This window comes from Pseudorca crassidens, chromosome 6 (genome assembly GCF_039906515.1).
Source record: "Pseudorca crassidens isolate mPseCra1 chromosome 6, mPseCra1.hap1, whole genome shotgun sequence".
Taxonomy (NCBI): Eukaryota; Metazoa; Chordata; class Mammalia; order Artiodactyla; family Delphinidae; genus Pseudorca; species Pseudorca crassidens.
The window spans coordinates 2,232,782-2,253,414 of NC_090301.1; the positions used below are offsets into that span (position 1 = coordinate 2,232,782).

At 47.8% G+C, this 20,633-nt stretch overlaps 1 long non-coding RNA gene across 1 annotated transcript; it reads left to right on the plus strand.

Moving 5' to 3' along the window:
- The first annotated feature begins 1,105 nt into the window (after nucleotides 1–1,105).
- LOC137225725 (uncharacterized) lies at nucleotides 1,106–18,446 on the plus strand. The gene is made up of 3 exons (XR_010943990.1): nucleotides 1,106–1,370; nucleotides 9,902–10,019; nucleotides 17,883–18,446. It is a non-coding gene; the product is annotated as an uncharacterized lncRNA (long non-coding RNA).
- Nucleotides 18,447–20,633: the final 2,187 nt, after the last annotated feature.

The following is a 20,633-nucleotide window of genomic DNA, read 5'->3' on the forward strand; positions in this document are numbered from 1 at the left end:
GAGTAACAAATCCTCTTCAGGGCAAACGGAGAAGTCTGTTTGTAAAAAAGTATTTGATTCATGAAGAGCAGGGAGGAGATGGCTGTGGGGAAGATGAACACAGAGTCATGGGCCAGAGCAAAGAAGATGGATCATTCTGTAACCAGAGAGGGTTTGCCCAGGGCCCAGGGGGCCACACTGCCCTTATTTACCAACAAGAACTGAGATTGGTGGTGTTTCTGTCTCTACCCGAGCGTCTGTTTATTGATGCAGTGATTAATGGGGCACTGTTGCCAGGATATAGAAGTCCTTTCCTGAGTGGACTGTGACAGCGGCCCTGCCCTGTTTCTCCAGTGTATTTATCCGGGACTTTACAGGACAGTAAGAGCACATCTGGAGCCATTCAAGGCCGATGCTCTCCCGCCGTGAGCACCGTCCCTCCACCATCATCACCAGCGCGTGATATCTGCAGCCACCTACTGTGTGCGCTGTGTGCAGGCACTGGGCCCGGCACGGTGGGGACAGAAAGAGGGGTGAGGGCAGAAAGGACATACTAGAGGAGAGAGAGAAGCCACCTCTGTTCTCAGGAGTCTGCCATCCCCTGGTGTAGACAAGGCACGTGCAGAGGGACCAACTGTGATCAACAGCAGACCCTCCCAGACGAATGAAGAATATGGAGCCAAAAAATTCTACCGGTCCAGCACGGGCTCCGATTCAGTGATTCCTTCAAGAAGTAATCGCGGAGTCCCACTGCAGAGGCTGCCAGTTGTACCGTATTTCCTAGAAATGAAATCTTTTTCAGCCACACGCATGGCTGCCTGCGATAAAACCACACTTCGCGGCCTCACGTGCATCCCCGCAGGGCTCTGTGACTAGGGCCTGGCCGGCGGCTGTGAATGGGCATGTGATGTCACCTTCTGAGAGGTGTCCTCAGGGAATTGCCTCGGCCCTAAACCTTCCCTTTCCCTTTCCTGCCGGCCAGCACAGGGGCAGACTAGTCAGAGCTTGGACAGCTGTCTTAGGCCATGAAGGTTGCCTGGCAACACTGGAGCAGAGAGGAAGCAGCCTGGGTCCCCAGTGACCACGTGGAGCGAAGCTCCCAAGCATTCTGGACGATTGCTCCCAGAGCTCCGGCCTGCAAGAACAAAGCTGTGCACGGTGGAGCCAGGGCAATCCCAGGAGCTCCGGCCTGTAGGAACAAAGCTGTGCATGGTGGAGCCAGGGCAATCCCAGCGGATCCCTGCCGCCTGCAGTAAACCAGTTCTAATGAAAGCACCTGCTCTGTGTCGGGACGCCGTGTGAAGGACCGGAGCTGTGAGAACACAGAAGATAGAGACAGTTCCTGCTCCCAGGCAGCTTTCACTCAAGCACGAGACACAGAGAACGACCAGGTAACAAACCAGCAAAGACGCATCTTTACAAAAGCTGATAGATTCAAGGAAGTAACGAAATAACTCGCAAAGTTAGAGAGAAGCAGAGACGGGAGAGCAGCTGGGGAAGTCTGCCTAAAGGAGGTGGGTTCTAGAAAAATGGGATGAGGAGAACATGGCATTGGTTACAGGGAACTGGTCAAAAGTCAGAACCGGAAGAGATGGGGGATCCACCTGTGACTGACCAGGGCATCACTGAAGGGATGGCACGGTACCTGAGCTGTGGAAGGTGAGGGGCTCTCGAGTGTGGGGACGTGGTCCCGGGGTGGTCCTCTGCTGGGGCAGCCCCTGGAGTTGCAGCTGGCTTTGGTCAGGGTGTGTCCATCTCAGGGAACGCCCAGTCACTGGCCCCGGGTCTCCACAGCCAGGGTGATGCTAGCACTCTTGGCAAAAATGCAGATTCATGGGCCCTGCCTGCTGGAGGTTTCTGATTTCATGAGATTGCATTAGTGTTGATGGGATCTAACAGCCCAAGGGACACAGGCTTCCAGAAGCTCAGATTCAAGGCCTCAAGTTCATCTGGTCCAACCCCTTCCAGCAGCCTGAGACCCCTCCTACCCTCTGGCAGAGGGCCCTGGACTTCCTGCAGGACAGCCCCCTCCCAGATAAGAGATTGTATTGTATTGAACTGGAATCTGACCCCTTTTCTAGTACTTCCTCTGGACTCCTGAAGATAAGATGAATCTCTTTTCCAAACGAGAAGATTTCAACCACGTGAGGTCACTTACCACAACCCATAATTCTCCCCTTTTCCTGGTTGAATGTCCTCAAAACCTGCAGCCATTTCTCTTTATGAGCTTAACTGGCTGAAGCTCAGCCTTCTGGGGCAGCAGCTTAGCAAGGGCAGCCTCTTCTCCAAGCCAGCTCAGCAACACTAATCATTAGAGAAATGCAAATCAAAACCACAATGAGGTATCACCTCACACCAGTCAGATGGCCATCATCAGAAAGTCTACAAACAGTAAATGCTGGAGAGGGTGTGGAGAAAAGGGAACCCTCTTGCACTGTTGATGAGAATGTAAACTGGTACAGCCACTATGGAGAACAGTATGGAGGTTACTTTAAAAACTAAACGTAGAATTACCATATGATCCAGCAATCCCACTACTGGGCATATATCAGGAAAAGACAAAAGCTCTAATCTGAAAGATATATGCACCCCAATGTTCATAGCAGCACTGTTTATAATAGCCAAAACATGGAAGCAACCTAATGGATAAAGAAAATGTGGTGTATATACACAATGGGATATTACTCAGCCATTAAAAAGGAATGGAATAATGCCATTTGCAGCAACATGGATGGACCTGGAGATTATCATACTAAGTGAAGTAAGTCAGACAGAGAAAGACAAATTCATATACCGCTTATATGCAGAATATTTTAAAAAATGGTACAAATGGACTTGTTTACAAAATAGAAACAGACTCACAGACTTAGAAAACAAACTTACGGTTACCAAAGGGGAAAGGTTTGGGGGAGAGATATATTGGGAGTTTTGGGTTGATATACACACACTACTGTATTTAAAGTAGATAATCAACAAGGACCTACTGTATAGCACAGGGAACTCTGCACAATATTCTGTAATACCTAAATGGGAAAAGAATTTGAAAAAGAATAGATATGTGTATAACGGAATCACTTTGCTGTACACCTGAAATTAACACAACACTATAAATCAACTATAGTCCAATATAAAATAAAAATTAAAAAATAAATAAAGTCACATGGAGAGCTAAATAAAAAGAACCAAGATAAGATGAGCTGATGATAACAGCAAGCTTTGTGCAAGGTCCCTCAGAGGTGTTCCCCAAGTACGACCCCATTTCCTACTTACAGACTGAGGATCCGAGAGGACCCTTTAAGACTATTTAGGTCAACCTCCAGTCTTAGTTTTCTAGGGCCGCCGTAACAGAAATTGATGCTCCCACAGTTCTGGAGGTTGGAAGTCCAAAATTACAGTCATGGCAGGGTTGGTTCCCTCTGGAGGCTCTGGGGATAAGCCACTCCGGGCCTCTCTCCAGCTCACAGAAGCTGCTGGCAATTCAGGGGGACCCTTCGGCTTGTAGGGCGTCGCTCCAGCTCTTCACATGGTCTTCTCCCTGTTCCTTTGTGTCCTTGCTCCTCTCTTCTCTTCTGAGGACTCTCATCATTGGATTTAGGGCCCACCTGAAACCAGGAGGATTTCATCTTGCGATCCTTACCTTAATTATATCTACCAAGGCCCTTATTCCAACTAAGGTCACATTCTGATGCTGCTGGTGGACACAGCTCTTGGAGGTGACTCTGTTCACCCCACTACTCCTCTGTACCTTACAGATGAATCCAGTGGAGTATGAAAGGAAGGGGTTTGCCAAGGGGTCCCCAGCGAGTTAGTGAGGGGAATGTACAGCAATGCTATGAGGCCACAGGACAGATGCAGTGACACCTGCATTGCTGGTGTTTCCAAGAATTTCTCAGATGACTGAAGCTTACCTTTTTCAGAGACAAACTTCTAAAAAAAATACTGTTTTGAAGACAAACATTCTAAACCATATAAAGGTACTCCCCCACTTACTAAACAGAATTTTTTAAAAAGTCCGTCACCATTTTGTCATTTTGTTGGTCATTTCGTCATTGCTGTGAGGAGGCATTAATAAGTGAGGTTGCAATGAGGTGATGCCTTCAGATCCAGCTCAGCCGGGCGGGCTGCAGCCCTACACATTCCTGAGCTTCCCCGACTGGGTGCCTGTCAGACCTTTCCCCAAGAGTTGTCAATTCTCAGAAAGACAGCTCATTCATTCATCACCGGCTCTTGTAGGACATTCGTCTCTTACAGACATAAGCTTCAATGAGCCGTAAAATTCATAGACACGCCATATTTTTGGGGGGGATATTAATCCTTATTTGCTTTCTGTATTTCTCATCTTCATCCTATTTCAAGCATATCACTCAGCTCTTTGTAATTTTTTTGCCCCAGGGATTTTTTTTCCAGGCAGAAAGCCAAAGCAGCTTGAAGCCAAAGGCTCTTTCTGTCTTTTATAAAAACCTAAACCCATTTCATGAAGCCCTAATCCCGGAGGCTGAGTGGGAGGGAGAAAGAGCGAGTCCCTGAGATTTGGAAGAGGAGAGACATTGGCAGTCTCGAGGGCCCAGGATCTGAGCAGAGCCCAGGAGAAGAGTCCAGGAAGGGGCTGGGCCGGCCAGGCTGTGCCCCCGGGGAGGCTAAACCCAGGCACTGTGGGTTTTGGTGAGGATTCCTGAGCGCAAAGCACGGCAGAGGAACAGCTGCTAACCCGAGCGCAGGAGAAGGACGTCGGTGAGGGGCCTCCACAGCAGACGATCACTAAAGGCTCTCCAGGCTCTTCTGGGTACCGTGGAAGCCTTATGATTCTGGAGTGACCCTGGGAGGGGAGGGGAGGGGTTGCATTTTCTGCCAGCCCCATAGGGTGGGGCTCAAATTTGGGCTTAAGTTGACATAAGAAGATACAGAAATGAACCTCCCGGATTTCTGGACAGCATGACATTGTAAGCTGGTGTTTTGAGGCCTCTTCTCTGCTCCAAATCCATAGCAACCACAGATAAAACACATTTTTAAAAGTCACAGCCACACTGTAAACAAGACAAACATCCCAGAGGCAGAAACAGAAGGCGTAAAGCAGTGAGTGGGGTGCGGGCTGGGTGTGCACTGGGCTTCAGATTCAGAATCAGCAGAGATAGTAACAGTGACTGAAAGAGCCCCACCTGGGCGGGGGGACGGTGGGAAGACAGAGGCTGGCCCACTGCTCAGAACCCCCCCACCCATAAGAGGAAGCGGAAAGAAAGTTCCAGTTGACTACTTTCTATAGAGGTGAGGACCCAAGGTCAGGAAGCATATAGAGAACGTGGGTGGAGACCACCTGCGCCTGTGATATACTCAGTGCTCAGGTGGATGAGAGCCCAGAGCCAGTGATGTGAGACCTGTGTCAGGGAGGGTGTCCCCGGAGGCTGGGCGGAAACCTGTAGAACCTCTAGGCAGACAGGATTGAGTGTGGGTGGGCTGAGGCATGGATAGGGAGAGAAGGAGGAAGGGTGGAGAGAGAAGGAGATATGTAGACAGAGGTGGGGGAGTGAGAGACAGAGGAGAGAGGAAACCTCCTTCTACTCAAGATGCATCTGGAAACCCACATGCACAAATCTGTTGAAATAACTAGCACACCCCACCCCCAAGTAGCCAAGTAAAATCCACAAACTCATCCCCTATCAAATGAAAACATTAGAGCAATCTCCAGGTAGATTGTTAACATCTCGAAAAGCAACAGCCTATGAACGGCAATAAGCTATAAACAAAAAAATTGGCAGAAACAAAAAAAAGATCTGAACGGATAGAAATGGAAAAGATCTACCTAGAAACGTGAAAATGGAAAAGATGGTCACCAAAATAGAGAAGAAGCCAGTAGAGGGAATAAAACCCAGTTAAACGCAGTCAGAGAGATAGTAGGTGAACTGGAAGACGGATGCAAGGGATTCACCAAGAATGCATCTCAGAAAAAGAGAGGTTCAGAGGTCACCCAACGTGAAAGAGCAGCTCAGAGCCATGCAGGCGTGGCTGGGCAGTTCTGGCCAGAGGAGAGGAGCTCAGGGAGGGGAGAGCAGGAGGAAGAGAGGAGAGGTCCTATTTGAAAAGACACCAAGAATGAGCCAAGACTGAAAAGACATGCAAGTCCTCGAGCTGGAGAATAAAACGGACCTTCATCTATCTCTGCTGTACATTGTGGGGTACATCCAGAAAATGAACTGTTGGGACTTCCCTGGTGGTGCAGTTGTTGAGAATCTGCCTGCCAATGCAGGTGACAGGGGTTCGAGCCCTGGTATGGGAAGATCCCACATGCTGCGGAGCAACTAAGCCCATGTGCCACAACTACTGAGCCCGTGCACCAAAACTACTGAAGCCCACTCACCTAGAGCCCATGCTCTGTAACAACAGAAGCCACCGCAATGAGAAGCCCACACACTGCAATGAAGTGTAGCCCCCGCTCGCCGCAACTAGAGGAAGCCCACGCGCAGCAACGAAGACCCAGCGTAGCCAAGAATAAATAAATTCATCAATTTGAAAAAATGAACTGTTCATTGTAAGACTACTATTCAATACATTTTGCATTTGTGAACAATCATAATGACAAAGATACAGTAAAAGATATCAAATCTCTTTCCTTGTTCAGAAAGACGTAAATACTTTAGACTTCACTAGAAAAAAGTTAGAGTTAGGAATGTAGACGGAAAATAAACGGTAGTCAGTACAAGCCTGGAAAAAAAACCTATAGCCTCCACACCACTGCAGAGAAGAAAAGAAGGATTCAAAAGACATCCCGACGCCTGGAAGAGGCAGAAAAAATCAAAGAAAGCAAAGGAAATTCACAGTACATGAAATAGCACATAAAATGGGAGAAATAATTCTATGAATTTAGTATTCACTGTAAATGAAAGGGATTAAACTCGTGCATAAAGGCTGGAGACTATAGGACTAAATCTCTCTCCCCCAAATGTGGTTAAATGCCTCTTGCAAAGATGCACAGGAAACAAATGACGGAGACAGGCCAAAAAAATGAATGCCAGAGGCTATAAAGCAGACACAAATGAAAGAAAACTGGTGGGGCAGTAGCAAGACAGCTCAGTTTAAGGCAAGACCTTCGCAGGCCCTCGGGCAGCATGGGCCAAGTCATGCTGAGACCCCAAGGCTTGACTCTCAGCCAGCCTCCGCACCTGCTTTGGCAGGCGGCAGCCCGCTGCCTGTCAGCCTGGCCCTGGGACCAGGACCCAGGGAGTCAGAGTGGCCTCTACCTGCGCCGTTGCTGGACAGGGACACCCAGAACCACAGGCTGACTCTGAGCACTTCTGCCCAGAAGGGTCCGATGTCACCGCCCACATGTCACTGGCCGGAGCAGGTCACCAGGGCTCCTGAGGTCAGCAGGGGGACCCCCTAACTCACCTTGGAGAGGAGAAGCAAAGGATTGTGAACAGCAACGGCTCACCCCACAGTGACAACCAGGGCCACCACGCGGAAAGGGAGCCCGGCCGGTCCGAAGGCTGAACGCGCACCTAAGAACCAGCATTCGTGCACCAACGTGCTCTTTCACCCCATGGGGCCTGGCACTTCGGGAGGTTTGCCCCCCTTCCTGTTCCTCCCGCTGACCTCTGAAGGTCACCCTCAGAGGAGGTCAGAGCACCCACTCTATTCCTTCTGGGGGCCCACCGGGCCCAAATCTTCCTCCCGAGGGTGTTGGCCCCATGACAGAATCACACCGGCTACGGCCACCTGGACCAGCATGACCACTGGCCTGGCCTGGCCTGAGAGCTCTGCTCGAAGGGGACATCACATAGTGGGTCACAACAGAGGCCATCAGACCTTCATGAGGGAGTAAGACCTCAAGATACACATCAGAAGCTGAGCACAGCAAAGGCAAAACACAGACGGAGGCCGCGTGTGGAGACTGCAGGCCGGGGAGAAGGGCCGTCTGCGGCGGCCAGGGCCTGACCTGGGAGTCCCCCCAGCGAGTGGCAAGCAAGCGTGTCCTGGGTGACCGTCGGTCCTCTGAGAGGTCTCCCCCGACCCGGAGCCCTGTCTCTTCTCCAACCGCCTGTGTGCCTCCGGCTCGGCACGGAACCTCGTTATCTTGGTAACTGGGGCTCGTCTTTGCTCCCAGACAGGAACGAGGGCAGCAAACAGCAGGCTCGGTCCCTTCAGGATCTCAGTATCACACTTAATGCATCCCCTGGGGGCTCAGGGTGGGGCTGCCTGGCGGGCAGGGGACTGCAAAAGTTACTCCCCTTTTCATGGCCTCACAGCAGCTCAGGGTTCCTGGAAGCCGGGTGCCGGTGCAGGAGCCCAGGGCCTGGAGGCGCCGGGCTTGACTGTTATTCTGGCTCCTCCAGCTTTTAGCCTGTGACCTTGACCAGGATTTAATCTCCCGACTTCATTCTCTTCTTGTAATGGGAACCCCTTCCCCACCTGCTTGAGGAGCCCCGTGTGCGCAAGCATCGTGCAGACACGGGGGGGATGGAGCTAATTTGGGGATCGGGAAGCTGGGTGGCCTCAGAGCCAGCCAAGACCACCACTTCCCAGCTCCGCCGTCACACAGTCACATGATTTCTCTCTTCTGGGGCCTTCCTCCCTCTCGGCCTCCACTTCTCAGAACCCACAGCCAGATTCTTCTCCTCCTCACACTTGGACAATGGCTACGCTTAGAAGATACACAGCACTTAAATAATCTAATATTTTTAAATACCTATTTTAAAAACATAAAGCCACGCCTTGGCTGCTTTGGTGGGGAGCATGCACACGCACACAGGGGCTGCTCTTTCGTGGGGACGTGCTGCCAGGGCCCCCCCACCGCCGGCCCTTCCCCCTCCCCGAAGCCGACAGCACGTCCAGCTCTGGTGAAGTTAAAGCAGGTGACCCCCCGAACGCAGAGGGCCTGGCTCCTCCCACCTCCTCCCTTAACTGTGACTGAACTGGCTTCCCTTCCAGGGCTCCTGCCTTCATGGGAGGTTTTGCCATTTTGTTTGTTTGTTTTGCGGTACGCGGGCCTCTCACTGCTGTGGCCTCTCCCGTTGCGGAGCACAGGCTCCGGACGCGCAGGCTCAGCGGCCATGGCTCACGGGCCCGGCCGCTCCGCGGCATGTGGGATCTTCCCGGACCGGGGCACGAACCCGTGTCCCCTGCATCGGCAGGCGGACTCTCAACCACTGCGCCACCAGGGAAGCCCAAGGTTTTGGCATTTAATTGCTCGAAGTTCACAAATGCTTCCAGCCTTTGGCTTAAAGGCACGGTGAACCCCTTCCTGTGCCTTTGCAGCCGGGTGTCGGGAACAGTCACAGGCCATCCTGGGAGGAGGAGGTCCCGTGGCCCTCAGGAAGGGTCCTCTCCGCCTTCATTTAACCAGTGCTTGTTTCCCTAAGTCTCTGGCCCTCCATCAATTACTCTCACTTTGTTGTTCTGTAGCCAAGGGCAGCAGTTTTGGGTCCAGGATGGGATTAACAGTGTTAATCTCTTTGGTGTTACTAGAGAATTCCAAAGGCACTGGGTATAGATGAGAGAAGTGCTTTCCTGCAGGGTCCTCCGGGAACTCCAGCCGCACGGGGCTCCAGGTCTAAGCACGGGGCCTTGGTAGAAAAGCCCACCAAAGCTTCAGGGTTGGAGGAGAAAAGTAACAGAGCTTTTGAGCTCTCCGAGTGTTAATTTTAGGCTGCAGAACGGTCAAGTGGGCCCTTTCCAAAACAACAGGAATGTTATGAAATCTCCTTGCTGTGCACGTTGACCGAAACAGCTAGCTTTGGAAATCAAGCCACGGATGATCTGTGAGTTCAGAAATTCTTACTATTAAATGTGGCAGAACGTCGAGCCTCCGGGCCCTGGCGAGTCTGCCAAGAGGCTGGCATGGTTTTTACGAGGCAGCCAGGAAGCCTCTGGGCACCAGCACTTTGCCATCTTCTATTCTTATACCACATTTCCCCCGTTTTGTCCTTAAAAGGAATTCAGCCCAGCACCCCAGGAAGAAGCTCTCGCTGGACCACTGATGAAAGCCTGCTGAAGCAGAGCCCCCGGAGCGGGTGAGGAGCCTGCAAACAGCCTGTGCTGAGCCTGCAGAGGTGACAAACAGGGGACATGGGGGGGGAGGGGTGCAGGCTGCAGCTCTCTGACCTGGAGGGGACCAGGGACCGCAGAGCAGGGGACAAACAGACAAGTGACAGCTTTCCCAGTGTGGTGTTGTTACCGACTCCAAGCCCTTGCTGCTCGCCGCACAACAGGCCAATAAATCGTGAGATGAGTTGTTGGGACAAGGAATAGCGACTTTATCTGGAAAGCCAGCAGACCAAGAAGACGGTGGGCTAGTGTCCCAAAGAACCATCTTACCCAAGTTAGAATTCAGATTCTTTTATACTAAAAGGGGAGGAGATGTGGCTGGTTGTTGCAGACCTCTTGGTGTAGGAATCCTTTGTTCTTGCAGCTGCCCAGGTAGGTCAGGTTGTGATGTACCTGTAAACCTCTCACAAGACAAATGTTATTCTCTGTTCTGCAACTTTGTATCGCTATATGAATGGAAAGTGTTATACTTGAAAGGTCAGAGCCTTGAGAACAGGCTATCCTGTATATTTCAGGCTCTAGGCAACATTCTTGTACAAAAGTTGCAGAGCCAGCAGGACTAAGCCCAGGCAACAGAGCACAAAGGTTAAAGTAAAAAAAATAGATCCAACATGGAGTCAGATTTGTTCTTCCTTATTACAGTGTTTTTAGGAAAAGAAACCCAGGGGCATGTCCTGCTCCCAGGGAACCCAGGTCACTCAACTTCCCCTGTGTAGGGATGTGCAGGTACCCCTGGGAGCAGACCCCACAGATGCCCTCAGCAACATTAGAGCCACCAGGCAATCTTTGGAGGGCTGACATTGGCCAGGCCTAGGAGGAAGCAGTCTCTTGAAGCACCGGGAACACACTCGCCACTCCAGGCTGCCTCCCTGCCTTCCTGCCAACCTGCAGGGAGATGGGGAGGGCAGCCTGGGGCCCTGGGTCTCTGCTCCGACGCCAGCTCTGATCTCCAACCTGGAGGAATGGGGTGGAGGAGGAGGTTTGGGGGTTTCAGAGACTGATTGCAGAGCCAGCCCCATCACTCACTGGGTAGATGTCTCAACCTTGGGCAGACCCCCTCCTCTGAAATTCAGCCTCACTGTTCTCGTTCCTCCCTGGGGGCTGTGAGGGTGTGAAGCTCTAAACAGACTCACAGGGTGCTCATCAGCGACAGAAGGAGCTGAGATCTGCAGGTGTCCCTCTAAAGCTGTCAGCATCCATCAGCCTCCCAAGGGCAGCAAAGAGCTGGGTGGGCCCACCTGGGGGGCTTCCACCTTCTGGCTCTTGTGAATAATGCTGCTGTGAACACGTGTCCTTTGTTTTCTATCATTGACATTTTTGAAGAGTATAGGTCAGCCATGTTGTAGAATGTCCTTCAACTTGGGTTTGTTTGATGGTTTCTTTATGATTTGATGTGTGTTTAGCGTTTTTGGCAAGGAAACAACACGATTGGTGTGTCCTCAGTGCATCACTTCAGGACACATGTGAACTCACCTTGTCCCATGGTCAATGATGGACCTCAATCACCTGGTCAGGGGGCATTTCCAGATTTCCCCACTATGAAAAGACATTTTCCCCTTAGTAGTTCATAGCCTGTGGGGGGTACATTGAACTGACGGAAATAAACTATTTCCTAATATTCTCTGATTCAGTGGTCTTAGCATCCACTTATGACTCTTGCATGAATCATTCACTACTATATTGATTGCAAAACTATGATTTCCTAATTCTTGCCATTCCTTCCACATTTATTCATTGATATTCTACTGTAGAGAGGAAATTTCCCTTCTCGTTGGTTTGCTTTCTAAAATTAATATGGAAACTTGGTCTCCCTCTCTGTCTCTCTCTCTCTCTCTCTCTCTCTTTAAAAACGTAATGCATTATAGTGCTTTGCTGTCAGTATTCATCTTCATGCTCAAAGTGTCTCAGATTCAAGCAGTGGGAGCCCCTTCCTTCTACTCCACTTTCATCATATTTTGAGCCGTTTTTAACCTGCTGGCAGAACAAGACTTTCTAGGCTCATCTGGTTTGCTTCAGTCCTGGAATCAAACTTTTCCCCAGGGAAACCTCGGTGATTTCATTGGAGAATGGATGGCAGTTAGGGACAAAGTCTGAGTGCTAGTGTGCTTATTGCTGATGGGAGTCACTGTTTCTAGGCCTTTGCAGTGTACAGAGCCAAGACACTGATACGAAAAAGGAAACACACACACACATTTTAAAATCATGATCTCCACTGAAGAAATCAAAGAGGAAATCAAAAAACACCTAGAAACAAATGACAGTGAAAACACAATGAAGCAAAACCTATGGGATTCAGCAAAAGCAGTTCTAAGAGGGAAGTTTATAGCAATACAATCCTACCTCAAGAAACATCTCAAATAAACAACCTAAATTTACACCTAAAGCAATTAGAGAAAGAACCAAAAACCCCAAAGTTAGCAGAAGGAAAGAAATCATAAAGATCAGATCAGAAATAAATGAAAAAGAAATGAAGGAAACAACAGCAAAGATCAATAAAACTAAAAGCTGGCTCTTTGAGAAGATAAAAAAATTGATAAACCATTAGCCAGACTCATCAAGAAAAAAAGGGAGAAGACTCAAATCAATAGAATTAGAAATGAAAAAGGAGAAGTAACAACTGACACTGCAGAAATACAAAAGATCATGAGAGATTACTACAAGCAACTCCATGCCAATAAAATGGACAACCTGGAAGAAATGGACAAATTCTTAGAAAGGCACAACCTGCCAAGACTGAATCAGGAAGAAATAGAAAATATGAACAGACCAATCACAAGCACTGAAATTGAAACTGTGATTAAAAGTCTTCCAACAAGCAAAAGCCCAGGACCAGATGGCTTCACAGGCATATTCTACCAAACATTTAGAGAAGAGCTAACACCTATCCTTCTCAAACTCTTCCAAAATATAACAGAGGGAGGAACACTCCCAAACTCATTCTACGAGGCCACCATCACCCTGATACCAAAACCAGACAAGGCTGTCACAAAGAAAGAAAACTCCAGGCCAATATCACTGATGAACATAGACACAAAAATCCTCAACAAAATACTAGCAAACAGAATCCAACAGCACATTAAAAGGATCATACACCATGATCAAGTGGGGTTTATTCCAGGAATGCAAGGATTCTTCAATATACGCAAATCTATCAATGTGATACACCATATTAACAAATTAAAGGAGAAAAACCATATGATCATCTCAATAGATGCAGAAAAGTTTTTGACAAAATTCAACACCCATTTATGATAAAAACTCTCCAGAAAGTAGGCATAGAGGGAACTTGCCTCAACATAATAAAGGCCATATATGACAAACCCACAACCAACATCATTCTCAATGGTGAAAAACTGAAACCATTACCTCTAAGATCAGGATTAAGACAAGGCTGTCCACTCTCACCATTATTATTCAACATAGTTTTGGAAGTTTTAGCCACAGCAATCAGAGAAGAAAAAGAAATAAAAGGAATCCAAATCAGAAAAGAAGAAGTAAAGCTGTCACTGTTTTCAGATGACATGATACTATACACAGAGAATCCTAAAGATGCTACCAGAAAACTATTAGAACTAAACAATGAATTTGATAAAGTAGCAGGATACAAAATTAATGCACAGAAATCTCTTGCATTCCTATACACTAATGATGAAAAATCTGAAAGAGAAATTAAGGAAACACTCTCATTTACCATTGCAACAAAAGAATAAAATACCTAGGAATAAACCTACCTAAGGAGACAAAAGACCTGTACGCAGAAAATTATAAGACACTGATGAAAGAAATTAAAGATGACACAAACAGATGGAGAGATATACCATGTTTTTGGATTGGAAGAATCAACATTATGAAAATGACTCTACTACCCAAAGCAATCTACAGATTCAATGCAATCCCTATCAAACTACCAATGGCATTTTTCACAGAACTAGAACAAAAAATTTCACAATTTGTATGGAAACAAAAAAGACCCCAAATAGCCAAAGCAATCTTGAGAAAGAAAAATGAAGCTGGAGGAATCAGGCTCCCTGACTTCAGACTATACTACAAAGCTACAGTAATCAAGACAGTGTGGTACTGGCACAAAAACAGAAATATACGTCAATGGAATAGGATAGAAAGCCCAGAGATAAACCCACGCACATATGGTCACCTTATCTTTGATAAAGGAGGCAAGAATATACAATGGAGAAAACACAGCCTCTTCAATAAGTGGTGCTGGGAAAACTGGCCAGCTACATGTAAAAGAATGAAATTAGAACACTCCCTAACACCATGCACAAGAATAAACTCAAAATGGATTAAAGACCTACTTGTAAGGCCAGATTCTATAAAACTCTTAGAGGAAAATATAGGCAGAACACTCTATGACATAAATCACAGCAGGATCCTTTTCTGATCCACCTCCTAAAGAAATGGAAATAAAAACAAAAGTAAACAAATGGGACCTAATGAAACTTAAAAGCTTTCGCACAGCAAAGGAAAACATAAACAAGACGAAAAGACAACCCTCAGAATGGGAGAAAATATTTGTAAATGAAGCAACCGACAAAGGATTAATCTCCAAAATTTACAAGCAGCTCATGCAGCTCAAAGTCAAAATTAAAAAAACCAATCCAATCCAAAAATGGGCAGAAGACCTAAATAGACATTTCTCCACAGGAGATATACAAATTGCCAACAAACACATGAAAGAATGCTCAACATCACTAATCACTAGAGAAATGCAAATCATAACTACAATGAGGTATCACCTCACACCAGTTGGAATGGCCATCATCAGAAAATCTACAAACAACAAATGCTGGAGAGGGCGTGGAGATAAGGGAATCCTCTTGCACTGTTGGTGGGAATGTAAATTGATACAGTCACTATAGAGAACAGTATGGAGGTTCCTTAAAAAACTAAAAATAGAGCTACCATATGACCCAGCAATCCCACTACTGAGCATATACCCAGAGAAAACCATAGTTCAAAAAGAGTCATGTACCACAATGTTCATTGCAGCTCTATTTACAAAAGCCAGGACATGGAAGCAACCTAAGTGTCCATCAACAAATGAATGGATAAAGAAGATGTGGCACATATATACAATGGAATATTACTCAGACATAAAAAAAAACAACACTGAGTTATTTGTAGGGAGCTGGATGGACCTAGAGTCTGTCATACAGAGTGAAGTAAGTCAGAAAGAGAAAGAGAAATACTGTTTGCTAACATATATGGAATCTAAAAAAATAAAAAAAAAGGTCATGAAGAACCTAGGGGCAAGATGGGAATAAAGACACAGACCTACTAGAGAATGGACTTGAGGATATGGGGAGGGGGAAGGGTAAGCTGGGAAGAAGTGAGACAGTGGCATGGACATATATACACTACCAAATGTAAAATAGATAGCTAGTGGGAAGCAGCCATATAGAACAGGGAGATCAGCTCGGTGATTTGACCACCTAGCAGGGTGGGATAGGGAGGGTGGGAGGGAGACGCAAGAGGGAGGAGATATGGAAATATATGTATATGTATAGCTGATTCACTTTGTTATAACGCAGAAACTAGCACACCATTGTAAAACAATTATACTCCAATAAAGATGTTAAAAAAATAAAAACAAAATAAAATCATGATCTCACTCTGACACTTCCGTGTAAGTCCAACACCACAGAGCTCTTCTTTGCCTTCTACTGTTCCACATTTGTTCCTGCCTTTCCCCACAATTTCAGTATAATTACTCATTTACACAAATATAGAATACATACGAAACAGTTTCAACAATAACTGTCCTGAGTAATGTTCAAGATTTATACCCAGCAAAAATATCTTTTTCTCTTTAGACTGAGGTTATCCTCAAAAGTTACTTAAATAAGTTCTTTCTTTCCCCGTCTATGCGGTTATTGTTCTGATCGTCTGCAGCCCTATAACAGACCACCCAAAGCTTAGAGGCTTTACAATGTTTTATTACTGTCCCTGGCAGTTCTGTGAATTGCAGGTATTCAGCTGAGTGATTCTGGCTTGAGGTTTCTGCTGCAGGTGGTCAATTAGAGGTTGAGGTTGGCGTCATCCAATGACTCAACCCGGCTGTCTGTCCAAGGTGGCTTCAGTGATTCAGGTGAACACAGGCATATACTGTCTACCGGCCCCTCTCACATAGCAGCTCAGCCCTCTAAGAGGGAGAAAGTGGAGGCTGCCAGGTGAATTTTCAGCTACATAGGGAACTAGTCCCTATCTGGTAGCCCTTCTGCCAGATAGGGGCTGAGGCTAGGGTCCACCTGGGCTGGATGTCCAAGACAGCCTCATCACTCACACATCTGGTCCCTCAGGGCCCCTCCTCATGGCCTGATTCTCCAGCACAGGAGCCTAGATTTCTTATATGGAGTCTCGGGGCTCTGAGAGAGGAAGTGGAGGCTGTCAGGCCAATTAAGGCCTATTCCGGAGCTGGCCCAGCATCACTTCTGCCATAGTCTGTTCATCCAAATAATCACAGGAACCTCGCCTTTCCAAGGTGGTGGACAAATAGATGCTGCCTCTTGATAGGGGCCACGTCAGGGTCCATCACAGAAGGGTTTGTGGGGTGAGGGAGAAGGTCACAGTCATCTCTGGAAAATACAATCTGCCACTGTTATGTCAGCGATATGATGTGCAGTTGGATTCATTTGTCTGAATAGAATATGGCAGAAATGATGCGGGGCCAGCTCTGGAATAGGCCTTAATTGGCCTGGCAATTCCTTTGTCTGTTTGCATACAATTTTAAGTTGTTTCCTTCCTTCTTTATTGACTTAATTTAATTTTTTGAATATGTAAAAAACTTAACTTGATTCCAAAAGTCAAAAACTATGCCAAAAGGATATGGTATCCTCAGAGAAGCCTGGATCCTTCCTGATCCCACCCCCACAGCCCAAGCGCCCTTTAGGAAACTGATTTCATTTGTTTCTGTCTTATTTTGGTTTCTTTTTGCAAAAATAAGGATAGGTATTTTTTGTATTTCCTTTTATCTTTCACACAGAAGTTAGCATACTACGTACACTGCTTTGCACTTTGCTTTTATCACTCAACACCTTTGACACCTGCTCCGTGTCTGTCCGTACGATCTTCCTCGTTCTTTCCCCAGCTGCACGGAACTACTGTACAGATGTTTCTTCAAAACATTTCCTATGTGGCATTTAGGTTGTTTCCAATGTTTTGTAATTATAAAAGCAAAAAATATAATGGCGCTCCTATATTAAATAACTTTGTATAAATGTATTTTTGTGTAGTTGGGGTATATCTTTGGGGTAAATTCCTGAATAAGGTATAGTTCTGTTAGATATTGCCATGTCTCCTGCAGAAGGGTACCCCAGTGTGCAGTCCTACCAACAATGCATGAATGTCTGTTTCCCCACAGCCTCATTGCCCACAGTGTGTATTATCAAGATCTTCACTTTTTTTTTTTTTTTGCCAGTCTGATAGATGAGAAATTGTAGCTAGTGTCATTTTAATTATTGTTTTAGTTAATCATGGGTAAAGCGGAACATCTTTTCCTGTGATTAAGGGCTGTTTATCTTCTTCTGAATGATCTGTTTATGTTTTTGCTCATTGCTCCACCAGATCTGTGGCTTCTTTTCCTGGGGAGTTTTAAGAGTTCTTTATACATCAGGGATATTGGCCCGTTATCTGTGATGTATGTTGTGAATATTTTCCCTCAGTTTGCTATTTATCTTTTCAACTCCTCTTTTCTTTAAGAACATGTTTTCTTTCATTGTATCTGGATTTTTAGTCATGGCCAGAAAGCCTTTTCCCACCCACGGTTCTAAAGAAAAAGCCACATGTATTCTTTTCTAGGACATTTTGAACTTTGCTGACTTGACTCCCTTTTCTCCATCCCTCCCTCCTAGGGTGAGGAAGGAAGTTTAAGGACACCTCACCCAGCTGGAATCCTGGCGAACCAGGAAACGCCCTTGGGGAGATGGAAGAAAGTCCAGGCAGCAAGAGCCAGTCCCTCTTTCAGGCCGAGCCTGTGAGATGCTCACAGATGTGAATATCCAGGTTGCCGCCTCCTGGTTGAGGAGGAGAAGCAAGTTTGAAGGAGAATATGCTGGAAACAGCAGCAAGTGACATCTGACCAGCCTGACACCACAGTTCTCCCTAGAAGGCAGGAAAAACGACACAAAACAGGAAAAAGAATTAAGATTTTTTATTATGAAAAATTCCAAACATGTAAAAAGTAGGGAATACCACAAACCTCCACTTACCCATCACCCCGCTTCAACAAACGTCTCTACTTTGCGATACTGATTCAGAGAGAAAAATTCAGGAAGCTCCCTGCCAGGGCGCCCAGCACCCAACGTCTCCCAAGGTCTTGGGTGAATCCCCATCAACTGAGGCCTGAGGTCATGGTGGTGCTGGGTCTCGGTCCTATAGAGGGCTTGTGCTCATGCTGGCGACCTTGAGTCCTCGGAGAAAAGGATACTGCTTAGTTTGCTTCCCTTAAGAGGTGGGAAGCAAAAAAATTCCCTTTTGAAAGGAAGTTTTCCATCAAAATCCAACACAGTTTTGATGCTGAAAGTGATGGATGCCCAGCCATCTGGAATCCATCTCACTGCAGAGGGTTCCAGAGTCACTGAGGTGTCCCCATGTTGGTTCCCTGCAGACCTGGGACCCGTGGTAGCTGCTGAGTCCACTCTTCCTGCCCTTATGGGTTTGGAATTAAAGCTGGTTTTCTGGGTTATCCTCTGACAGGCCTGGGGTTTCTATTGAAAAAACTAACAAAACCAGAAAACAAACAGAAAATAAACCAGTGCCAGCTGCTCGGTGTTGATATGTGAGAGAACAACACCCACCAGCGACAGATCAGAGCCAAGAGATGATTTTTATTTTGTGCAAACAACATTATAACAACAATAATGGCATTGAAAATAGAAAACTCTCTGTAGTCGTCCATTTTGGTTGCTATAATAAATGCCACTGACGGGTGGCTTACAAACGACAGGAATTCATCACTCACCATCTTGAAGGCTGGGAAGTCTGAGACCAAGGCACCAGCAGTCAGGTTCTGGTGGGGGCCCGACTCCTTGTTCAGCCAGCTCCTTCTCACTGTGTCCTCACACACTGAAGGAGCAGGGAGCTCTCTGAACCACTTTTATAAGGGCACTAATCCCATTCCGGAGGTCTCCACCCTCAAGGCTTAAGCATCTCCAGGGGCCCCACCTCCTAACACCATCACACTGGGCATTAGGGTTTCACCATATATATTTTGGAAGGAAACAAACGTAGCACCTTCACTTAACGGTTTTCATGTTTTGTCCCAATTCCTGTCCACAGGAGTACATAGCTTCCATACACCATGGTCATCACGTAAACATACCTCATTTCCTATGTTTTCTGGATATCGCTTCACGAGCCATCATCCACGTTGTCCTGTGGTCATCACATCCTTCACCTTTATCACCGCCGTTACCTCCATGGCTTCTGGGAGGGAGGGGCAGAAGGGGACCTTCTCTAACTTAGGGGCCACAGTGCGGCCACACCAAGGGGACACCACTGCAAAGAGAAGATGTGAAGACAACAGCATTTAGGACAGGCAGTTCAAAGAGGCGAGTGCAGAATGGTTGGGGAGAGGAGGCGTCCTCTGGAAGATGTCCTTCCCCCTCGGGTCGGTGGGGGCTGTCCGAGGATGACAGGTGGCATGAGTGGCGAGAGCCGGAGAAACTGATCCCAAAAGTCAGTGTCCGCACCCACCTGCTCAGGGGGCAGATCCACACGTGCGGGGTCACCACTGGGGCAGAGGGCAGAGTGGTAGCAAGAGAGGGAAATGGTGAGGTTCCACTGAGGTTAACCCTGGATCCTGCACAGGTGAGTGTGGCTGGGGAGAGCAGGGTGTGTGCGGCCAGCCTAAGGCTGACTTAGGGACCTTGGGTGGAAAGATGCTGTGTGGTGGGGATTCCCAGGGAAAGGGGGAGAAAGAACCAGCAAAAGACAGGAGTGCTGGGCCTGGCATAATGCTGGAGGTGGGCACACTGTGCAGCTGCAGCTCCCCCGGGGCTGTGCTATGCCCGCCTCCTCAGCAGCCCCCAGCCGTCTGCATGGCCTGGGCAGGACAGGGCCATCCCCATCCGTGGTACCATCTCACTGCCCCAGGGGCAGGACACAGGCAAGGGTGCATGCCCCAAGTGGGGCCCATCACAGGCCCATCAGGTTTTCTGGCTTGAACTGGCGAGATGGCCCTAGTTCCTCCTGCCAGAGGCTTCTGTGCCATCGTGGGAGGTTCTCGAGCGTATGAAGGCGACCCTGGGCTGACGCGGGGGGTAGTGAGAGTCTGTTGCTGGCAGCCAGAGGCCTGCCCCACACAAGCTCCGGGTGCAAGTGGGTTGAGGATGGGGGATGAGGGAGCCAACGGGACAGGCGTGGCCGCAGGCCTGAGGTGTGCGTGGCAGGGTCTCCTCACCGCTGCAGGGAGGGCAAGGTTACCCTTTGGGGACCAGAGAAGGCTCTGCAGCCCCGGGAGGTGTCCATCAGGATGAGCCAGGAGTTCCCACCCCCCTGAAGCCTCAACTCTGCAGCTGTGCATCCTAAACAGACAAACCCTTAATTTCCAGTCAGACAGCTGCCGCTACAGGCCCAAGAAGACGCGGTCAGTCGCCATTCAC